Genomic DNA, 22,825 nt, shown 5'->3' with positions numbered 1-22,825 from the left:
AAAAATTTATCTGTCTCAGATTTGAAAATGCCATTTTTGAAGAGAGTTCCAAATGGCTACAACCTTTCATGTATAGAACTGTTCCTAACATCTCTCCTGAACAGTATAACCCTAATTTGCACAATATTGTCCCCTTGTTTTAGAATCCCCGAGCAGTGGAAATAGTTTATCTCTATCTACTGTCTTTTCATGTTAATATCTTGAAGACTTAAGTCAGATCATCTCTTAAACTTCTAAATTCTCGAGAAAACATGATTGGGTAATCTCTCCTCCTTATTTAATGACTGAAATCCAGGTATCTTTCTTGTAAACCTATGCAGTACACCCTCCAAGGCTAACATATCCTTCCTGAGGTGTTGTGCCCAAATCTGCTCACAGTATCCTGGGTGGGGTCTAACCAGGATTTTATATAACTGCACCATAACTTCTGCATTGTTGCATTCCAGTACTCTAGATATAAAGGCCATTTGCAACATTTTAAAGATCCATGCACCTGAACCCTCAAGTATCTTTGGACGTCCATTGTATTCGACTTTGTGCGATTTAGAAAATACACAGATTTATATTTTTTCAGTCCAAAATGGATAACCTCACACTTAATTACATTGTACTCCATCCACCATAGTTTTGCCCATTCACATAGTCTATCAATATGGCTTTGTAAATTTATTCCCCTAGACTGACATTATGTCACATTAACTGCGTACATTCCAGTATACGTCTACATTTTTTTTGAATTTCCTAAATAACCTCACTAAATCTTCCCATTGTCCTTCCTTAAATACAAGAATATGGTGCCTCTCTGTGCCAGTTTTTCAGTATTGGCTAATTCGATTTCATGAAACTCATGCTGCGAACAGCCTACTTCTCATTCTACCTGACTCTTACTTATTCTGTTGAGCTCCACCACTCTTACCATCTGACATACTTCTCATCTTCCTTCCATCAATGATATCACTTTAATATGTTGATGACGCATAATCAATTCTTTTTCCTGTGATCAGGAATATCTACCAGATACGTCACAATATTCACCCTTTTAATTACCTTCTATGGACCACCGAATCTGACTTTCAAAGATTCACTTTGCAAAATTTAGAACACAAACATTCTATGTTCTGTTTGAAATGTTCTTGTTGTAGCATGTTTGTCTGCCAATTCTTTCATCTTCGCCAATGAAGTTTTCAAATGGTCCTGTGCGTATCTCTAGAAATATTGGCATGTAACGCAACATTGTCATCTTTCCGTCTTCAAAAACATTTCCTTGATCAATGTTGAAGGACCACTTATGTCACAACCAGTATTCAATTTGAATGAATTAAATCCAATAGAGCCACTGAGGGAATCTCTGGTAGCAAACAACAAAAAAAATTCAATCCTTTGTCCTAATCTATGCATTCACATCAATATTCCTGAACCATTACCCTGACAGTATGATAGTATCTCACCAAGGCTCTGTATATTTGTGGATGATAGACAGTGGGCTTCAACTGTTCTATATCCAAATTACTTAATGTGTACTAAAAATAATGTGCAATTAAAATAATGTTGGAACTTTGGTCTGACTGTGTTTCTGTTGGTAGTCTTCAACTAAAAGTTTTTAAGTAAGAAAAGACATAATTTACCAACACTAAATCACCTACATCACTCATGAAATTAAAATTATGAGAACTGCAACAGTAGCACTATACCAACAGCGAAAAACCACATCTTCGGTCCTCATGTTTCTTTTTATTTGCACGTCGGGTGCATGAGAGTTGTAGGCTTGGTCAGCATTTATTGTCTCTCCCTAATTCTCGTGAAGAATGTGCTGGTGAGTTACCTTCTGTGACCTCTGCAGTCCTTGGCATGTAGGAACCGGTGCAGTGCTATTAAGAAATAGAATTCCAGGATTTAGATCTGGCAATAATGAAGGAACAGTGATACATTTCTCTGCCAGGATGATGTGTAATTTGGAGGGCAACTTGCAGGTGGTGAAGTTCTTATGCATCTGTTGCCGTTGTCCTGTTATGTGGTAAAGTCGTTGGTTTGGAAGGTGTTGCCAATGGAGTCAGGATGAGATATAGCAGTACATCTAGTCAATGTTAGTCACTTCTGCCATAGTGCATCAATGGCGGTGGGGGTGGGGGGGGGGGGGTGTGTTAAGTGAATGTTGGAGGTATTAGATGGATGGTAATTGAACAAACTTCTTTGTCCTCACTGGCATTGAGCTTCTTGGGTATCGTTGGAGTTGTACCCATCCGAGCAAACGGACAGTAATCTGTCATATTTCTGACTTGTGCCTCACAGGTGATGACAGGCACCGGTGAGACATGTCAATTACTGACTTCAAATTCCAAATCTCTGACCTGCTCTTGTAACTTTGGTATTAATATGCCCAGTCCAATTCAGTTTCTGGTTAATGGTACATTCCAGTGATGAGCATTGAAGTTCTCCACCAAGCCCTCATTCTGTGTCTTGCCACCTTCACTGATTCCTGGGTGGTGTTCATTGCTTCACTGGCTGGATTTGGTTGGTGAGAGGGGAGTGTCAGTTGTTCACAAACAGCAGGAAGATTCCTTGCCCATATTTGCCAATAACATGAGATTCCATGGGGACCAGTTCAATGTTGAATACTCCTCCCTGACTGAAACCTACTGCTCTGCTACCTCTGATGAGTCTGTGCTGCTGTGGATTGGTGATGCTGGTGTATTGGATATTATTTATACGGTATGAATTTTGAGAGTATGACTATATCAGGCTGTTGATTGACTGTTGTTCCTCTTGGAAACCCTACAGCCCTCCAGACTTAATATTGGGATCAATAATTTTAGGGCCTAAATTCTCCCATGTCCCAGCCCCCCACCCCACACACCAGGCCTTGTTACCACATAGCCTGCCAATACACATCCCCTGTTGTTAGTCACTAACAGTCTCCAGTAACAACTATTCACTCTCTCAGCCTGATCGTTAGCAACTCCTCTGTTGGTCCAACTGTCTTTCTCTCTCTTTGGGCTCTATCCTTTCATTTATTCCCTACCCCACCCACCTCCCTATTTTCAACATATAAACTAACGTTTTCCCAGCCACCATTAGTTCTGAGGAAGGATTATCGGATCCCAACTGTTAACTCTGTTTTTTTCCTTCACAGTTACTGCCAGGCCTGCTGGGCTTTTCCAGCAACTTTGTTTTTGTGTTGTATGACTAGTTTGTGCTGATCTCCAAATTTTGGCATAAGCTGCCAAATGTTCTTAAGGAGAACTTGGCAGTGTCGAAAGGCTGTGTTTGCCATCGTAGTTTCTATGCCTAAACTGACGCCAGGTAGTGCATCTGTTTCACTCCTTTGTTTAGACTTTGTAGCAGTTTGATACAATGAGTGACTTGCCACTTTAGAAGGCAATTAAGAATCGACCCCACATTACTGTGCGCCTGGAATCATACGTTATCCAGGGCAGATAGGATTGCTGATTTGCTTCCCCAAAGGAAATTCGTGAATCCAGAGGTGTTGTTAATAACATGATTACACTGACCATAGACTAGCATTTTATTCCAGATTTTATTGAATTCAAATTTCACCATCTGCCTTGATTGGATTCAAATCCACATCCCTAGAATGTTAGCCCATGGGTCTTGGATTATTAGTCCAGTGACATTGCAACCAACCTTATCTTGGAAGAAAGATCATTGACAAAGCAGCTGAAGATGTTTGGACCTCGGGCACTAGCCTGAGGAAATCTTCCAGTAATGTCCTGGCTTGAGACGATTGGTTTCCAACAGCCATATTTTGCTTCCTTTGTGCAAGGTATGACTTCGACCAATGCAGCCTTTTCTCCCTGATTGCAATTTAGCCAGGGCTCTTTGATGCCATTTTCTACAGAATTGCATTATTTCTACAGCAGCCACTACAAGGAATATTTCTCTCTTTCTTCAGTTTGTTTTCAAAGAATTATTCAATTGAAATCCTCTTTGGGAATGATAGAGCCATTAGAAATACAACTGCACACAACATGATGCATGATGTTAAGGTCAGCCTGACAAGTGGTTTCTCCACCCACATCAGTATCATTAATTTTCAGCAACTGAATTGAATTCTATGTGTATCATTGGAAATGTTATATACATGTTAATTTATTTTTTACCTCTTTTATACAGTCTAAGCTCTGTCACAGTTTCTGTGTGTTCAGCTTTTTGCTGCATCAGTATCTAGGTCAATTACAACACCCAGCACATTTCTGTCCTCATTGTGTCCACGTTTATGTCCTGCTTTACACCTTACTCAAAGAGGGCAATGTTGCTTTGCACTGGCAACAATCTCAGGCTGTGGGAGCTGACACATGAGTTACATAGTAACAGACTGGGATACTTCCAACTTCTAATATGCTCCATATCCTTCACTCTTATTTGGTCCACTGAGCTCTCTCCCCAAAGCTCAATCGTCCCACAATATATGTTGCCTGTAAGTGATAATAAGTGAGGAAGGGGTGAGTGGAGGGTAATTTCAGTCAGAATCTTTGGTAAATCCTTTGAATCCTTCCTGTGCATTCCTCTCTTGCCTGTTTCAGAATGCCTGTCCTATCATATTTACCATTGCAGGTTATGTAGGAACATGATGTAGGAACATTGGGATGGCACTGTGGCACAGTGGTTCGCACTGCAGCCTCACAGCACCATGGACGCAGGTTCAATTCCAGCCTTGGTTAACTGTCTGTGTGGATTTTGCATATTCTCCCCATGTCTGCATGGGTTTCCTCTGGGTGCTCCGGTTTCCTCCAACAGTCCAAAGATGTGCAGGCTAAGTGGATTGGCCAAGCTAAATTGCAAGTAGTATTCAGGGCTGTGTGGGTTATAGGGGGATGGGTCTGGGTGGGATGCTCCATGGGACAGTGTGGACTTGTTGGGCCAAAGGGCCTATTCCCACACTGTAGGGAATCTAATCTAATAATTGAGTGAGACAGATCAAACAGATTAAAGTACTAATTCTCTTAAATGTTTCAATAACTTTAAGAGCAGTTTACAGTTGAAATAAAACTTAAAAAGAAACACTCCCTGAACATTAAATTTTTCTGTTCAAAATTTCATGACCATACTGGCAGTTATAGCTCATGGCTTTAGTTAGGAAGTTGTAGGTTCAAATGCCACTTGACAAATATGAATCCAAAATCTTGGCTGGCACTAGTGTGCAAGATGAAGAAGAGCTGCACATTTTGAAGTACTTTTTTTGGAAGAAATGTTAAGCACAAGTCTAGACTAACTTCTCAAATGGGCATAAATCTGAAAGGAAAATCCTGTAAAGCTTGTGAATGATTCATCTTGTATATTTTAAAATAGTATTTCAGTATGACCAGTCCCTTCATTTCCAATTATTACTTTTTTTTAAACTTAGGTTCTTCCTCTTGGAATGATCCCATGGCACTATTCCACGAAGAGCTGGGGAGTGCTCTTGGTGCCTATCCAATATTTAGTCATAACTGAGATTATGATAAAACAGGTTAATTTGTTATCACATTGCTATTTGTGAGAACTTGCTCTGCACTAATTGATGCCTCATTTCCTACTTTGCAACAGTGACAAAGTTTAAAAAAGTATTGGTTGTAAAGCACTTTGAGACATCCTGAGTAATAAAAACATTAAATCAATTTAAGTCATTTTCAAACAAGAGTCGGGCTTTGTCTGTCTATCTCACAAATAAAACATTTTCATGCTAATTTGAAAGATTCGAAGAAGTGCGGCCAGCACCAGTTTGACAAACATTAGTCTTAAAATATATAAAGGCATATGACCAACATACCCAGTTGGTTTTCAGTGACTAAATGCCCCAATAGGAACAAGTTAGCTTGGGAGAGATTACTATTGTGCGTTAATCTTTCTTTGCCATTAGATTTGGAGGATTTTGCAAAAGCGCTGCTTTCGCGCTTTTTATGGACTTTGACGTGCCAGCTGTAGGTTGTCCAAGCTTATGACGCATATAGCAATGTGGGAATTTTGACTTCCTCAGAAACCATGATTATAGTCTTAGATTTGAGGTCCTGTTCCTCATTTAGCTACAATAAAGCACAGATCAGAATTTATATTTTTCTTCATGAATATATTCTTAACATGGTGATAAATTTGCATACAATATAATTTCATAAACTTGACTAGACAGTCAACAGCCATAATTTACAGATATTGATGAAAACAGAGATTGGCTGCATTTGAACCACATAGTTAATTCAAGATGACAATGAAATTGTAAATGAAGTTTATCATAGAATCAGAACAAAACAGAAGGCCAATTAGCCTGTTGAATCTGCAGTGGCTCTTTGCAAAAGCACCTGAGCTAGTTCCATGCTTTGTATTTTCCTAGTAGCCATGCAAATTCCTTCTGTTCAGGTGCATGTCTAATTCAATTTTGAAAGCAATAATTAGATCAGCCTCACTCACATTCTCAGATGCATTCCAGATCCTAATCACTTACTGTCTTAAAAGATTTCTTCTCGTGTGTCAGAAAGTTCTTTTGACAAACAGCTGAAATAATTATTCCAGAGCCCCACCCATCCCCCTCTCTGATGAAGGGTCTAGGCCCCAAATGTCAGCTTTTGTGCTCCTGAGATGCTGCTGGGCCTGCTGTGTTCATCCAGCCTCACATTTCATTAGCTTAAATATGTGTGACTGGTTCTTGACCCTTTTGCCGACTGGACAGATTCTCTATGCCTATTCTAGAAACTTCATGAAATCTTGGATCTTCTCTTCACTGTCTCTTCTACAGGAGAAGAAACTTAAATTATCCAAACAATTTACGTAATTGAAGTTCCTTATGCCTGGAGGTGTAAATCTTTTCTGTATCTCTTCTAAAATCTTCACATCCTTGCTAAAGTATGGTTCCTATAATTGGACACAATACCCTATTTGAAATCAAACTAGTGTTTTGTAAAGGTTCACCATAACTTCTTTTTAATCACTTTCTTAACCTACCCTGTAACCTTGAAAGTTTAGTGCACATGTACCCACATGTCTTTCTAACTATGCGCTCATTTGAGAAATGATCCCATATATTACATTACTATGTTTTTGTTCTTCCCACCAAAATGTACACTTTCCTGCATTGAATTTCATCTGCCACGTAGCCAGTTTATGCCCTCTTGAAGTTGATGACTATTTTTGTCACCATTCACAATACTTCTAAATTTTGTGTCCTGACTTTGTGCTACAGTGTATGTAGGTGGCAGTGAATCAAATACTGGTTTCTTGCAGTTTTTATTTATTTGAAGCCATCAAGAATAAATCAGAAATGAAATCAAAAATATGGCCAGTGAACACAGTCCCGCTCCTCCCAAGACTTCAGATATATACTTATGCACCATCATAGCTGGCACAATATAGGAAATCAGGGTTTTCTGGTCTGTCACATTAGGTTTGAGGTTAATTAGCTTACTAGCAGTTTGGTGAATGTGATTCAGGATTGCCTCAAATGGTGAAGGAAATTAGTACCTTGTACTACTTTGACTTTAATAATTTGTGTACATTATTTCTTGAATAAATAACACAATTCTGCAAGATATACAAAATTAGTATTTTTGTACAAATTACCACACATAATTGTGCACATAATATCTCTGTACAAAGTAGTGAAATCTGATGTTATGGTGTGGTGATGGTGGGAACTGGGAGGGAACAAAAACAGAAGTTGCTGGAAAACCTCAGCAGGTCTGGCAGCATCTGTGAAGAGAAATCAGAGTTAATGTTTTGAGTCCAGTGATCATTCCTAGTATATGTGGTTTATATGCAGAAGACAGAGTGAGGTTAAGGAGTAAATGATAGATGGGGATACAGCCCAAAGAAAGAGAAGAACACTTGAACAGACAAAGGAGTTGACAACAATGTGGCAAGGAGGGTGAATAACTGTTAATGGGTACTGTTGGTGATTAACAATAAGTTGTGTGTAATGGCAGATTGTGTGATAACAAGGCCTGATGTGTGGGATAGGGGACTAGGACATGGGAGAGTTTAGGCCCTAAAATTGTTGAACTGGATATTGAGCCCAGGGGGCTGCAGAGTCCTCAAGTGGAAAATGAGGTTCTGTTCTTCCAACTTGTGCTGAGATTTGCTGGAACATTGCAGCAAGCCTGAGACAGAGATGTTGGCCAGGGTACAGGGTGTTGTGTTAAAGCTCAGGGTCTTTCTTTGCAGGCAGAGCATAGATGTTCTGCAAACTGGTCACCCAGTCCACACTTTATTTCCCCAATGTAGGGGGGACCACATTCTGAGCAGTATATGCAGTAAACTAGATTGTGTGAAGTGCAGGTAAAGTGTTGCTTCACCTGGAAGGTACGTTTGGGTCCTTGGATACTGGAGAGGGAGGATGTAAATGGACAGGTCAACGGTTGCAGGTGGAAGTACCATGGGGCCGTGGGAGGTGTTGGGAGTTAAGGAAGCATGGACCAGAGGCAACAGTCCCTGCAGAAGGCAGACAAGGCAGAGGAAGGGTGTAAGTGTCTGATTTTGGCATCTCGCCGAAGGTGACACATCTGGTGCCTGATGATATTCTGGGTGTGGATGCTGGTGAAATGATAGATGAGGATAAGGGGAACCGTATCAATATTACGGGAGGGAAGAGAGAGATTGAGAGCCAAAGTGAAGGAGATGGGTCGGACCCAGTCGAAGGCCCTGTTGACAACGGTGCTGGGAAATCCTTGGCTGAGGAAGAAGATGGACATTTCTGAGGCTTCCTTGTCTAAGTTGGCCTTATCTGATCATATGCAATGGAGATGGAGGAACTGGGAGAATGGAACAGAGTCTTTACTGGAAGCAGGGTGCTAGGATGCATAGTCCAGGTAGCTGTGGGAGTCAGTGGGCTTATAGTGATATTAGTGGCCAGTCTATGCCCAGAAATGGAAACTGAGAAGTCAAGGAAGGGAAGGGAGGAGTCAGGTAGACCAGATGACAGTGAGGGCAGGGTGGAATTTGAAAGAGAAATCAAAGATCTTTTCCAATTTCAGATGAGAGAGGGAAACACTACCAATAATATCATTGATATATCACAGAAAGAGTTGTGGCTGGGGTCCAGAATAGGACTGCAACAAGGAAAGTTCCATATACCCCATGAAGACATAGACATAACTGGGTCTGATGCAGATATCCATGGCCACCCCTCTGACCTGAAGAAAATGAGAGGAGCTAAGAGACATTGGTGAGTGAGGATAAGCTCAGCCAAGTGGAAGGGGGGTGGTAGTGGGTGGGGACGGTTCAGGCCTTTGCTCCAGAAAGAAGCAGAGAGCCCTGAGACCATCCTAGTGGGGGACGAACGTGTGAAGGAGTTGCACGTCCACGGTAAAGAGGAGTTGGCTGAAGACTGCAAACTGGAAACTGTGAAACTAGCGTAAGGCGTCAGAGAAATCACAGATACAAGTGGGCTGGGACTGGACAAGGGGAGAAAAGACTGAGTCACACTGTGAGTGTTAATGCAAAAGAGCGATGGCAAATCTGAATGAATAGAAAGGGTGGTAGATGCAAAGAGAAAAGGAATCTGACTTAAAATGTGATGGCATGTAGGGCAGAGTCATAGAGTTAAAGAATTGTACAGTACAAAAACAGAGCCCCCGGTCCAATTCATCTGTGTTGACCAGATATCCTAAACTGATCTGCAGATATTTGGCCCATATCTGCAGCTCATTTCACACAAGAACCACCCTCTGTGTGAAAATATTACCCCTTTTACATCTTTTACATCTTTCCACTCTCACCTTAAATCTATGATCTTTAGTTTGGGACTCCCTTACCCTGGCTAAAAGACCTTGGCTACTCACCCGATCCATGCCCTTCATGATTTTATAAATCTCTGTAAAGTCACCCCTCAACCTCTGATACTCCATGAAAAAAGCCCCAGCCTACTCAGCCACCCGCTATAGCTCAAACCCTCCAATCCCAACAACATCCCTGTAAATCTTTATTGAACCCTTTCAAGTTTAACATCTTTCCTATCCTCGGAGAAGATCGAGAGGAGATCTGATAGAGAGACATTCAAAACCAGGAAGAGTATGGACAAAATAAGTTGGAAAACTTGTTTCCACTCGTGGAAGGATCAAGAATCAGAAGACACTGATTTAAGTTTATTGGTAAAAGAAGCAACAGCTGTACAAGAAAATGCAGCACTGAATGCTACTAGAAATGCTGTCTTCCACTTTCGATGTTAAATCAACCTTAATCTGCCCTGTTAGTTGGATGCTCAAGATTCCATGTCACTACTTCAAAGAAAAGCGGGGGGGGGGGGGGGGTTAAACCTACCATCCTATCAAATTTTTACCCCTCATTCAACATGATCATTATCCCACAGCTGTTTGTGGGGACTTGCAATGTTTAAATTGGAGGATGAGTGAATTGGAAATGCATTTTAAATGAATTATTTCCCCTGAATAATAATGTCGCAATATCATTTTACACCCAAAATGAGAATAAAAACAAGCTTACCAAACTATTCGACAAGTACAAGAAGTGGTAAAGACAAATAAAGGGAAATTAAAGCACCAATTCAACAGAGAGAAAGCCACAGTGATCGGTCATGGTTCCACTGCGTTTCATAATTTATGTAAATGATTTGGACGTGAACATAGGAGGTATGGTTAGTAAGTTTGCAGATAACACCAAAATTGTTGGTGTAGAGGACAGTCTAGAAGGTTATCTCAGAGAACAACAAGATGTTGATCAAATGGGCCAATGGGCCGGGGAGCGGCAGATGGAGTTTAATTTAGATAAATGTGAGGTGCTGCTTTTTGGAAGGGCAAATCAGGGCAGGACTTATACACTTAGTGGTAAGGTCCTGGGGAGTGTTCTTGAACAAAGATGCCTTGCAATGCAGAGATAATGGGAACTGCAGATGCTGGAGAATCCAAGATAACATCGTGTGGAGCTGGACAAACACAGCAGGCCAAGCAGCATCTTAGGAGCACAAAAGCTGACGTTTTGGGTCTAGACCCTTCATCAGAAACGGGGGAGGAGGACAGGGTTCTGAAATAAATAGGGAGAGAGGGGGAGGCGGATTGAAGATGGATAGAGGAGAAGAAAGGTGGAGAAGAGAGTATGGGTAGGGAGGTAGGAAGGGGATAGGTCAGTCCGCGGAGGACGGACAGGTCAAGAGGGCGGGATGAGGTTAGTAGGTAGGAAATGGAGGTTCAGCTTGAGGTGGGAGGAGGGGATAGGTGAGAGGAAGAACAGGCTAGGAATGCGGGGACGAGCTGGGCCGGTCCTGGATGCAGTGGGGGGAGGGGAGATTTTGAAACTTGTGAAATCCACATTGATACCATTGGGCTGCAGGATTCCCAAGCGGAATATGAGTTGCTGTTCCTGCAACCTACGGGCGGCATCATTTTGGCACTGCAGGAGGCCCAGGATGGACATGTCGTCTAAGGAATGCAAGGGGGTTCGTGACTGGAAGGTGCAGTTGTTTACTGCGAACCGAGCATGGATGTTCTGCTAAGCGGTCCCCAAACCTCCGCTTGGTTTCCCCAATGTAGAGGAAGCCACACTGGGTACAGCGGATGCAGTATACCGCATTGGCAGATGTGCAGGTGAACGCACATCTGCTTGATGTGGAAAGTCATCTTGGGGCTTGGGATGGGGGTGAGGGAGGAGGTTTGGGGGCAAGTGTAGCACTTCCTGTGGTTGTGGTTGCAGGCGAAAGTGCCGGGCGCGGTGGGGTTGGACGGGAGTGTGGAGTGAACAAGGGAGTCCCGGAGAGAGTGGTCTCTCTGGAAGGTAGGCAAGGGTGGGGATGGAAAAATGTCTTTGGTGGGGGGGGGGGGGGTGGGGGGGGGGGGGGTCGGAGGTGTATCCTAGGTGCACTCTCCTCCCACCCACTTTCCTGCAAAAATTCCATCCCTTATTTCCAATTCCTTCGCCTCCGCCGCATCTGCTCGCAGAATGAAGCATTCCACTCCCATACATCCCAGATGTCCTCGTTCTTCAAGGACCGCAACATCCCCCCCCAAGGTGGTCGAGAACGTCCTTGACCGTGTCTCCCGCATTTCCCGCAACTCATCCCTCACACCCCATCCCTGCAATAACTGCCAAAAGAAAATCCCCCTCGTCCTCACATACCACCCCACCAAACTTCGGAGAAAACGCATCATCTTCCGATACTTCCGCCATCTACAATCCAACCCCACCACCAAAGACATTTGTTGCCTTGGAATGCATGTTCATAATTCCTTGAAAGTGAAGTTGCAAGTTGATAGGATAATGAAGATGGTGTTTGATACGGCTGAGTTTATTAGTCAGTGCATTGAGTATAGAAGTTGGGAGGTCATTTTGGCTGTACAGGGCATTGGTTAGGCCACTCTTGGAATACTGCATGCAGTTCTGGTCTCCTTGCTTTTGGAAGGATTTTGTGAAGCTTGAAAGGGTTCAGAAAATATTTACAAAGTTGTTGCCAGCATGAAAGGGTTTGAAGTATGGGGAGAGGTTGAATAGGCTGGAGCCATTTTCCCTGGAGTATCGGAGGCTGAGGGGTGACCTTATGGAATTTTATAACATCATGAGGGGCATGGATAGGTCAAATACACAAAGCCTTTCCCTGAGGTGAGGGAGTCCAAGAGTAGAAAGCATAGGTTAAAGGTGAGAGGGCAAAGATTTAAAAGGGACCTGAGGAGAAACGTCTTCATACAGTGGTTGGTCTGTGCATGGAATGAGCTTCCAGAGAATGTAATGGAGGCCAGTACAATTGCATCTTTTAAAAGGTATCTGGATGGGTATATGAAAAAGGAAGGGTTTAGAGAGATATGAACCAAATGCTGGCAAATGGGACGAAATTTATTTAGGAAATCTGGTTGGCATGGACAAGTTGGACTAAAGGGTCTATTTCTGTGTTGTACACCTCTGTGACTCTAAACATTTGCTTGACTGACCGTGTGCCACTCCAGGTATGTACTCACTGCTGGCCTTATTCTGACATTTGAAAGTCTTTTCAGATCCAACTCCTAATTGCTGAGCTGAGCTCCCAGCTTTTGCCCCGACTCCATACTCTGCTGCATTCTGGCTAGCCCCGTTTGAAATGGAAAAAAGTTATATGCATTTTCCGTTACTTAATTTTAACCACCCACATATCACCGCAACTTCTTTTCCATTTACCATTATCACAGCTGACATCCATTCTTTCCTTAAGATCATTCCATTTCATAGGAGGAGTTTATGCAATTTGGAGCATAATGAAACGGGGAATCAGATTCAGTTATAAAGTGTATTTTTTTTGTAAAAGTTGCATTGTGACAATTGTACGAAACTTTCTGAAAAATTCAGAAAATGCTCTTGAGATTTTTGTGTTAATATAGCTAAGTACTCACAGAGTTAGAAGTACAGGGTTAGAGACTGTACATAAGAACTTGAAAAATGGAGCAGGAGTAGATCATTCAGCCCTTTGAACTCACTTCACCAGTCAATGAGATTGTGTCTGATAGCGAGTTTTGAGAAGATTTGTAACTCAGATTGAGGTTCTGGATGTGAGTTTGCTCGGTGAACTGGAAGGTTAGTTTTCAGACATTTCATCACTTTTTTTTGAAAAAATATACTTTATTCATAAGATGTACAAAAAATAAAACATATTTATACACCTACCCAGTCATGCAAGCCGCTCCGGGTTACCCAGGGGTACGTACACCAACTAAAAGGAAAAAAAAAAGAAAACAAAGCAAAGAAAATACCCTGGCAGTCCTCTCCCCGTTGGCCCCCTGACCAGTTAGGGAAGGCGCCAGCTGGGCCCAGTTACCAGATCGGGCCCTTTTTGCTATTCTGGACGAGGGGTTTCATACGGTGGTCTTTCCGCACCGCACCTTGGTGGCGGCTGCCCCAAGCTTTAGCGCAACCCTCGGCACGTAGTCCGAGACCTTGGAGTGCGCCAGTCTGCAACACTCGGTCGGGGTCAGTTCTTTCAGCTGGCAGGCCAGCAAGTTGCGGGCAGACCAAAGAGCGTCTTTCACCGCATTGATGGTCCTCCAGGTGCAGTTGATGTTGGTCTCGGTGTGCGTCCTGGGAAACAGCCCATAGAGCATGGAGTGGCGCATCACGGAGCTGCTCAGGACGAACCTCGACAAATACCACTGCACCCAACTCCAGACCTCCTGCGTATAGGGACACTCCAGAAGGAGGTGATCGACAGTCTTGTCCCCCACGCAGCCGCCTTGAGGGCAGCGTACGGTGGCGCAGAGATTCCGGGCATGCATAAAGGACCTCACTGGCAGAGCCCCTCTCACCGCCAGCCAAACAATGTCCTTGTGCTTGTTTGAAAGTTCTGGCGATGAGGCATTCTGCCAAATGACTTTGGCAGTCTGCGTGGGGAACCACACGACGGGATCCACCCTCTCCTTTTCCCAAAGGGTCTCGAAGATACTACGTGCTGACCACTGCCTGACGGCCTTGTGGTCAAAGGTGTTTCCTTTCAAAAATTTCTCTACGAAGGACAGGTGGTACGGGACGGTTCAACTACTCGGAGCGTTCCGCGGCAACGAGGCCAGGCCCATCCTTCGCAACACCGGGGACAGGTAGAACCTCAGTAAGTAGTGACACTTGGTGTTTGCGTACTGAGGATCTACGCACAGCTTGATGCAGCCGCACACAAAGGTAGCCGTCAGGGGGAGGGTGGCGTTCGGTACGCCCTTTCCCCCATTTTCCAGGTCTTTGTACATGGTGTCCCTGCGGACCCGGTCCATCCTCGACCCCCAAATGAAGTGGAAGATGGCCCAGGTGACCGCAGCGGCGCAGGTCCAGGGAATAGGCCAGGCCTGCGCCACAGACAACAGTACCAAAAGCCCCTCGCACCTGACAACCAGGTTCGTACCCGCGATGGAGAGGGACCGGAGTGTCCTCCTGCCCAGCTTCTGCTTCAATTTGGTGATACACTCCTCCCAAGTCTTAGTGCATGCCCCAGCTCCACCAAACCAAACACCCAGCACCTTCAGGTAGTCTGTCCTGACAGTGAAGGGGATGAAGGAGCGGTCGTCCCAGTTCCCGTAGAACATGACCTCGCTCTTACCCCTATTGACTTTGGCACCTGAGGCCAGTTCAAACTGGCCGCAGATGTCCAACAGTCTACTCACTGACCGACGATCGGTGCAGAAGACGGCGACAATGTCCATGTACAGGGCGGTCTTGACCTGAAGGCCTCCGCTGCCTGGGATAGTCACGCCCTTCAGGCTCACGTCCTTCCTGATGGATGCGGCGAAGGGCTCCACACAGCACACGAACAAGGCAGGAGAGAGCGGGCAACCCTGCCTGACTCCAGATCTAACAGGAAAACTGTCTGATTCCCACCCGTTGATCGAGACTGCACTAACGATGTTGGTGTAGAGCAGCCGGATCCAATTGCGGATGCCCTCCCCGGACTCCAATTTGGAGAGGACGTCCCTCATGTAAGCATGAGAGACCCTGTCGAAGGCCTTCTCCTGGTCCAGGCTGACGAGGCAGATATCCACCCGCACGATGTACGTAGGCGATCGTATCCCTGATGAGCGCGAGGCTCTCAGCGATCTTCCTGCCCGGCACAGCACAGATTTGGTCAGGGTGAATCACCGACTCCAGGACAGACCTGACCCGGTTGGCTATGACCTTGGCCAGAATTTTGTAGTCCACGTTCAATAGTGAAATGGGACGCCAATTCTTAATTTCTTCCCTCTCCCCCTTCCTCTTGTAAATGAGGGTGATGATGCCCTTCCTCATGGACTTGCACATTTCCCTTGCCCGAAGCGCACTAACGTACACCTCCAGCAGGTCCTGGCCGACCAGGTCCCACAGAGCGGAATACAGCTCGACCGGTAAGCCATCACTTCCGGGAGTCCTATTCCTCTCCAAGGACTTGAGGGCTCTGGTCAGCTCGTCCAGGGATATCGGCCGGTCCAGCCACTCCCTCGTGCCGTCGTCTAAGACCTCCGTGATAGATGACAGGAACGACTCGGAGGCCGTGCTGTCTGTGGGCCTTGTGTCGTACAGTCCAGCATAGAAGGATCTGCTGATCCTCAAAATGTCGGGCCGAGATGACGTCACCAAGCCGTCGTCCTCCTTCAGCAGGCTAAGCACAGAGCTCTCTTTGTGCACCTTCTGAAAGAAGAATCGCGAGCACGTCTCGTCCTGCTCCACGGAGCGGACCCTGGATCGGAAGATTATCCTGGAGGCCTCCGCGGCGAAGAGCGAGGCTTGCTGGCCCCTCACCTCGCAGAGGTCCTCCGTGACATCGACCCCCATCAACTGCAGAAGGAGCAGTTTCTGCACCCTTTTCTGGAGTCGCGACAGCTTTCCTCACCTCTCTCTCGCCTTCCGAACACCCTTGAGGACAAAGAACTTCTTGATGTTCTCCTTCACCGTCTCCCACCAGTCGCCCGGAGACTCAAAGAGGGGTTTCACGGTTCTCCAACTGGCGTACCCCCTCTTAAGGTCCTCGACGTTCTCTAGGGTCAACAGAGTCGTGATGAGCTTCCACGTCCCCTTGCTGGCCGGCTGGTCGTCCTGTAAGTGACAGTCGGCCAGCAGGAGGCAGTGGTCAGAGAAGAACACCGGCTCAACGCCAGTGGACCTGACCGAGAACGCCCGTGACAAAACAGGAAGTCTATCCTTGAGCGGATAGACCCGTCTGGCCGCGACCAGGTGTACCTCCGCTGCGCTCCGTCTGCAGGGGTGCTGAAGACGTTGAGCAGCTTGGCGTCCTTCACCGTGCCCATCAGGAATCTGGACGTGACGTCCAGTTGACTCCCCCCACCCGCTGTCCCTACGCCAGATCTTCCATCTGCATCGATGATGCAGTTGAAGTCTCCGCCTAGGATGACCGGCCTGGACGTAGCCAGCGGGGGTGGAAGCCGCTGCAGGACGGCAAACCGCTCATTCTGTACCGCTGGGGCATACACGTTGATCAGCCTCAGGGGAGCGTTCCTGTAGGTGACGTCAGCCGCTAGGAGGCGCCCCCCCCCACCACCTCCTGAACTTGAGAGATGATGAAGTCGCGCCCCCGCAGCAGAATAGCCAGGCCCGAGGAGCGACAGTCGTTACCCCCCCGACCAGATCGAAGGCCCACAGGTCCAGGCGCTGGACCATTTCCCATATCTGCCGAGGTGCGGTATCCCGCACTCCTGCAGAAACAGGAGGTCCGCCTTGATGGTGGTCAGGTAGGCCAACGTGGATACACATCTTGCGGTGGACTTGAAACTGTGCACATTAATGCTCGCAACTCGTACCCCCATTGTGGGCAGTGACCGCAGTACCCTCCCCAAGTCCAAGGTCCAGCCCCTCCATCTGTCCCTTCATGCCCATTGCCCGGGCTAACTGCTGGACGCTCTCCGGGCTCAGGAAACCGTCCGTGCTGCCTTCCGGGTGGCATCCCCCCATCAGGGGTGCGGAGGCAGGAGGGTCCGGCTCTGGGTCAGGCTGGGGACGCGCTGTTTCCTCCTTCCCGCCTGGAAGCTCTGGGGGGCCCTCCAGTGCCCCAGTGGCACTTGACTGGGTGTCGGAGGGAGCCTCAGGACGCCTCCCATCACCTGGAAGTGGGGTGCTGCTTTCCTTCTCCCTCGAGATCTTTAACTTCTGCTTCGGGCGGGCCCTCTCCGAATCCCCCTCGTCAGAGGAGCTCTTATAGCCCCCCTGTAGCTGCCTCTTCCCGCCTGATGGTTGCGGTTCCTAGGCCTATCGACGCACCTTCCTCCTCGCTTTCTGGACCGTCATCCACTCCCCTGGGTCGCCTGTCGCCGCCTCCATCGACTCCGGGTTGTCGGGGGGGAGCAGAGCCTGCAGGAGCGCTTTGCTGGCCTCGGGCCCATCCTGCGGGGCTGGGCCCCCCTGCACGTCCTGGCCCTCCTGCACATTAGTGGGGTCCCTGCAGGGCCCTGGTGCCTTCCTCTCCTCCGGGGGTGCTGGCCCCGCATTGCCCCTGCCGGCGACCTGGGTGTAGGTGGTACCCCGCTGCGGGCATTCCCTATAGAGGTGGCCCGCTTCCCAGCAAAGGTTGCAGCTTTTCTCTCATGGGCAATCCTTTGCAAGGTGTCCCTCCTCCCTGCAGTTCCTGCAGATGGTGGCTTTGCAGTCGGCCGCCACGTGACCTGACCTACCACAGGCATAGCAGACTTTAGGTTGCCCTACGTAGGTCAGGTAGCCCTGGACGAGCTGACCAGAGCCCTCAAGTCCTTCGAGGGGATTAAGACTCCCAGGAGAGACGGCTTACCGTTCGAGCTATATTCCGCTCTGTAGGACCTGGTCGGCCAGGACCTGCTGCAGGTGTACGATAGTGTGCTTCGGGCAGGGGAAATTCGGGCATTCGCAATCGGATCCGGCTGCTCTACACCAACATCGTTAGCACAGTCTCGATCAACGGATGGGAATCAGATAGTTTTCCTGTTAGATCTGGAGTCAGGCAGTGCTGCCCGCTCTCTCCTGCCTTGTTCGTGTGCTGTGTGGAGCCCTTCGCTGCATCCATCAGGATGCCGTCTTCTGCACCGATCATCGGTCGGTGAGTAGGCTGTTGGACACCTGCGGCCAGTTTGAACTGGCCTCGGGTGCCAAAGTCAATAGGGGTAAGAGCGAGGTCATGTTCTTCGGGAACTGGAACGACCGCTCCTTCATCCCCTTCACCGTAAGGACAGACTACCTGAAGGTGCTGGGTGTTTGGTTTGGTGGAGCTGGGGCGTGCACTAAGACCTGGGAGGTGCGTATCACCAGACTGAAGCAGAAGCTGGGCAGGTGGACGCTCCGGTCCCTCTCCATCGCGGGTAAGAGCCTCGTTGTCAGGTGCGAGGGGCTTTCGGTACTGTTGTATGTGGCGCAGGCCTGGCCTATTCCCTGGACCTGTGCCGCTGCAGTCACCCGGGCCATCTTCCACTTCATTTGGGGGTCGAGGATGGACCGGGTCCGCAGGGACACCATGTACAAAGACCTGGAAAATGGGGGAAAAGGCGTACTGAACGCCATTCTCCCTCTGACGGCTACCTTTGTGTGCGGCTGCATCAAGCTGTGTGTAGATCCTCAGTACGCAAACACCAAGTATCACTACTTACTGAAGTTCTACCTGTTCCTGGTGTTGTGAAGGATGTGCCTGGCCTCGTTGCCGCAGAATGCTCCGAGTAGTTGGACCGTCCATACCACCTGTCCTTCGTGGAGAAATTTTTGAAACAAAACACCTTTGACCACAAGACCGTCAGGCAGTGGTCAGCACGTAGTATCCTCGAGACCCTTCGGAAAAAGGAGAGGGTGGATCCTGTTGTGTGGTTCCCCATGCAGACTGCCAAAGTCATTTGGCAGAATGTCTCATCGCCAGAACTTTCAAACAAGCACAAGGACATTGTTTGGCTGGCGGTGAGAGGGGCTCTGCCAGTGAGATCCTTTGATGCATGCCCGGAATCTCTGCGCCACCGCAGGCTGCCCTCGAGGTGACTCCGTGCTCTATGGTCTGTTTCCCGGGACGCACACTGAGACCAACATCAACTGCGCCTGGAGGACCATCAATGTGGTGAAAGACGCTCTTTGGTCCGCCCGCAACTTGCTGGTCTGCCAGCTGAAAGAACTGACCCCGACCGAGTGTTGCAGACTGGCGCACTCCAAGGTCCAGGACTACGTGCTGAGGGACGCGCTAAAGCTTGGGGCAGCTGCCACCAAGGTGCGGTGAGGAAAGACCACGGTATGAAACCCCTCATCCAGAATAGAAAAAAGGGCCCTATCTGGTAACTGGGCCCAGCTGGCGCCTTCCCCAGCTGGACAGGGGGCCAATGGGGACTGTGCCAGGAGACGACTGCCAGGGTATTTTCTTTGCTTTTTTCTTCTTCTTTGTTTTTTTCCTTTAGTTGGTGTATGTACCCCCTGGGTAACCCGGAGCAGCTTGCATGACTGGGTAGGTGTATAAATATGTCTTTTTTTTTGCATCTTATGAAAAAAGTATATTTTTTCAAATTAAAAAAAAGTGACGAAACAACTGAAAACTAACCTTCCAGCTCAGCCAGCAAACTCACATCCATTGTGCCTGATCTTTCGCACCATTTTCCTGCACTCTATACTTCACTCAGAGTTGTGAGCGCATGGAATAGTTTACCAGTGGTAGTCATGGAATCGGAGTCATTCGTGACGTTTAAGCGACTGCTGGACATGCACATGGACAGCAGTTAATTGAGGGGAATGTAGGTTAGGTTATTTTACTTTTGGATATGGAATATTCCATGGCACAACATCGTGGGCCAAAGGGCCTGTACTGTGCTGTACTGTTCTATGTTCAATTCCTTGATGTTTTCAAGATATGAAAATCCAAAAAACTCAGTCTTTTACATACTCAAGGAGTGAGACTCTGCAGCCCTCTAGGTCAGAGATTGGAACAACTCACCACCCTCCAAGTAAAGAAATTCTTTGTGACTTCAGTGAAATGGTCTGCTCTTATTCTGAGGCTTCATCCCTGGTTCTAAAGTCTCCAGTTACGGGAAACTTTCTTCCTCCATCAACTCAGTGGAGTCTTCCAAGAATGTTGTTTGTTTAAATGAGGTCATATCTCATTCTTCTAACACCAAAAGAATGAAGGCAAATTCTACTTAGTCTTTCCTCATAGCTCTTCCACCACAGGAATTAATTTAGTGAAATTTGGCTGCACCCTTTCTTATAAGGAAAGACAAGTGCTTTTTGTTCAGGCCATACCATTGCACCTTCTGATTCATCCACAGGAAACTTGTTCTGGATGGGAATTCAGGAAAAAGAAGGAAAGTAACTTACTCCATATCGTGTTTTTTCTCAGGGACATTGAAAGCTTGTCACATACAATAAGTTTATCTAAGGTGATGTTGAACAGGCAACCATTGCAGCTAATTTACACACAGAGCTATTCCACAAAACAACAGTTGAAGAGTAACTAATGACAGTTTTCAATAGTGGTATTTGATGGAGCAATTTTACCCTGGACCCTGGAGAAATTCCTGTCTGCAGATTGTGTTCTGGATTGATGGAAATTGGTGGAGAAATTTAATAGGTTTGGCAGCATTTGTGGGAATAGAAAGACAATTAATGTTTCAAGTTCAACATGACTCTGACTGGAAATATTAAGTCTGGTTTTCCCTCCACAGATGCTGAGCTTCTCCAGCATTTTCTACTTTAACTCCGATGTCCAGCATCCACAGTATTTTGCTTTCCACCTATTTAGTCAATTTTGAGATTTTTTCAGAACTTAGGTCACAAAAATTGAAACTTCTACAGTTCTTAAAGTACTACAGTTAAACAGTTAATTCTTGGTCCATCATTTCCAGTTTTGCTGATGGAAAGATTGAAGTGCATGTTTTTAATTGGAGGGAGAGTGGGCTTCTATTGAGCTAACTTCTTTAATATGGTGCCAAAGATTTGGAGTGTTACAAAAGTGCTGACAACATTTGTTTGGTGCAATGATTCATAACAGCTTTGATCTCTCAATTCTCAGCCATGTGGTCAAAGATTAGGCGCCCTATGCTTAGCAACAGAACAGGAAGAAATTGAAATGTCATCGACACTCAAAATTGCTTAGCAGAACAAATGTATTGAATGACATCTCAGGTTTTTAGGGATTGACAGTTTATATAATAAATTATTATATAATTGCAGATTGCTTATTTACAGATCTGTGACTATTCCGATTCCCAACTTCCATTCTAATTTTCTATTCCTCTCATTATGTTGGGTATACTTGCACAGGTATTCCAGGATCTAATAGTATTCTCTTGCCTGCTGATTGGTCTCTTTCACTGATTGGTTCCGAGTTATGTTTCAACGTGGGGACACACTACAGATTCTGATGAGGATGCCAATCCCTCTAAGAGCAATAAAGTCAAAGATTTGAATATAATATGAGCTACAGACTCAAGAATAACATCAACCAGATGCCCCAATCGGTTTTAGGTTGGTCTGAGATCCTGCATGGAAGTGCAATATTTTTCAGGTGTGGAATAATTAATTCAGGGGTCCCATAATACTGATGCTGTTGGAATTCTCCTCAGTCTCTGATGAGAAGGTGGCACTCACAGGTTCATTTTGTTGTCCTTTGTCTTCTGTGATTCGTCAGGTGCCACACCACTGTTCATATCATGCAACTGCCTCTGTACAAATGCTTGAAAATGAGGAAGCAAGTACCACAGGAAGCTAATATTGAAAACGAAAATAGACTGTGCAGAATCATGTTACATAATCTTTTTTTACTATCCTCTTCCTTATCTTCATTGTTGCAGTTACAGTTTGAAAAGTAAGAAATGTCTTCCCTACTGTCCTTCTTCATAATTTTCCTCTCCTTCGTTATCCTGTGCTCTCTTCCTTGCTGTGATTGACCAGCAGGAGTTGAGGCTAACTGTTAACAAAATATGAACATAAATTCTTTAGGATTAAAAGTAGGACACTGGGGTGGGAGTGGGGAAGATGTTCCTAAATTAAGATATACAAAGGATGCTGGGTAATAATGTACGTTGTCAATGATCAAGCACCAGCTTCTGATCTTGCCAGCTCCCATTGCAAAAACAGCATTGCACTTATTTGCCTCCATATCCTTATTCTCATGGCATGTGAGGGATTAGAGATAGGAGTGTGCCCACCTGAGACTTACACCTGTAAGGCAATTTTATAAATAGCAGTTGGAGGAAGCAAGGGGAAGGTTAGCTACTGGTAAGCGTGTACCAGGCAAGGTGCATGTGCTAGAGACAATGTAGACAAACAGGAGGCTGGAAGAACACAGCAGGTTAGGCAGGGTCTGGAGGAAAGGAGCAGCCAACTTTTTGGCTATTACCCTTCTTCAGAACTGGTTGCTGACTTGAGAAATATTGGAATGTCAACTTATCAGTTACGTGGCTGATTCTGCAAGCTAGCCATTCCCTCTTTTTATAAAACAAAACACATTTGCCATTTTTGTTTAGTTTCCAAT

Source organism: Stegostoma tigrinum, chromosome 19, assembly GCF_030684315.1.
Source record: "Stegostoma tigrinum isolate sSteTig4 chromosome 19, sSteTig4.hap1, whole genome shotgun sequence".
NCBI lineage: Eukaryota > Metazoa > Chordata > Chondrichthyes > Orectolobiformes > Stegostomatidae > Stegostoma > Stegostoma tigrinum.
The sequence above is the reverse complement of the archived record's forward strand: the minus strand, read 5'-3'. Positions refer to the sequence as shown.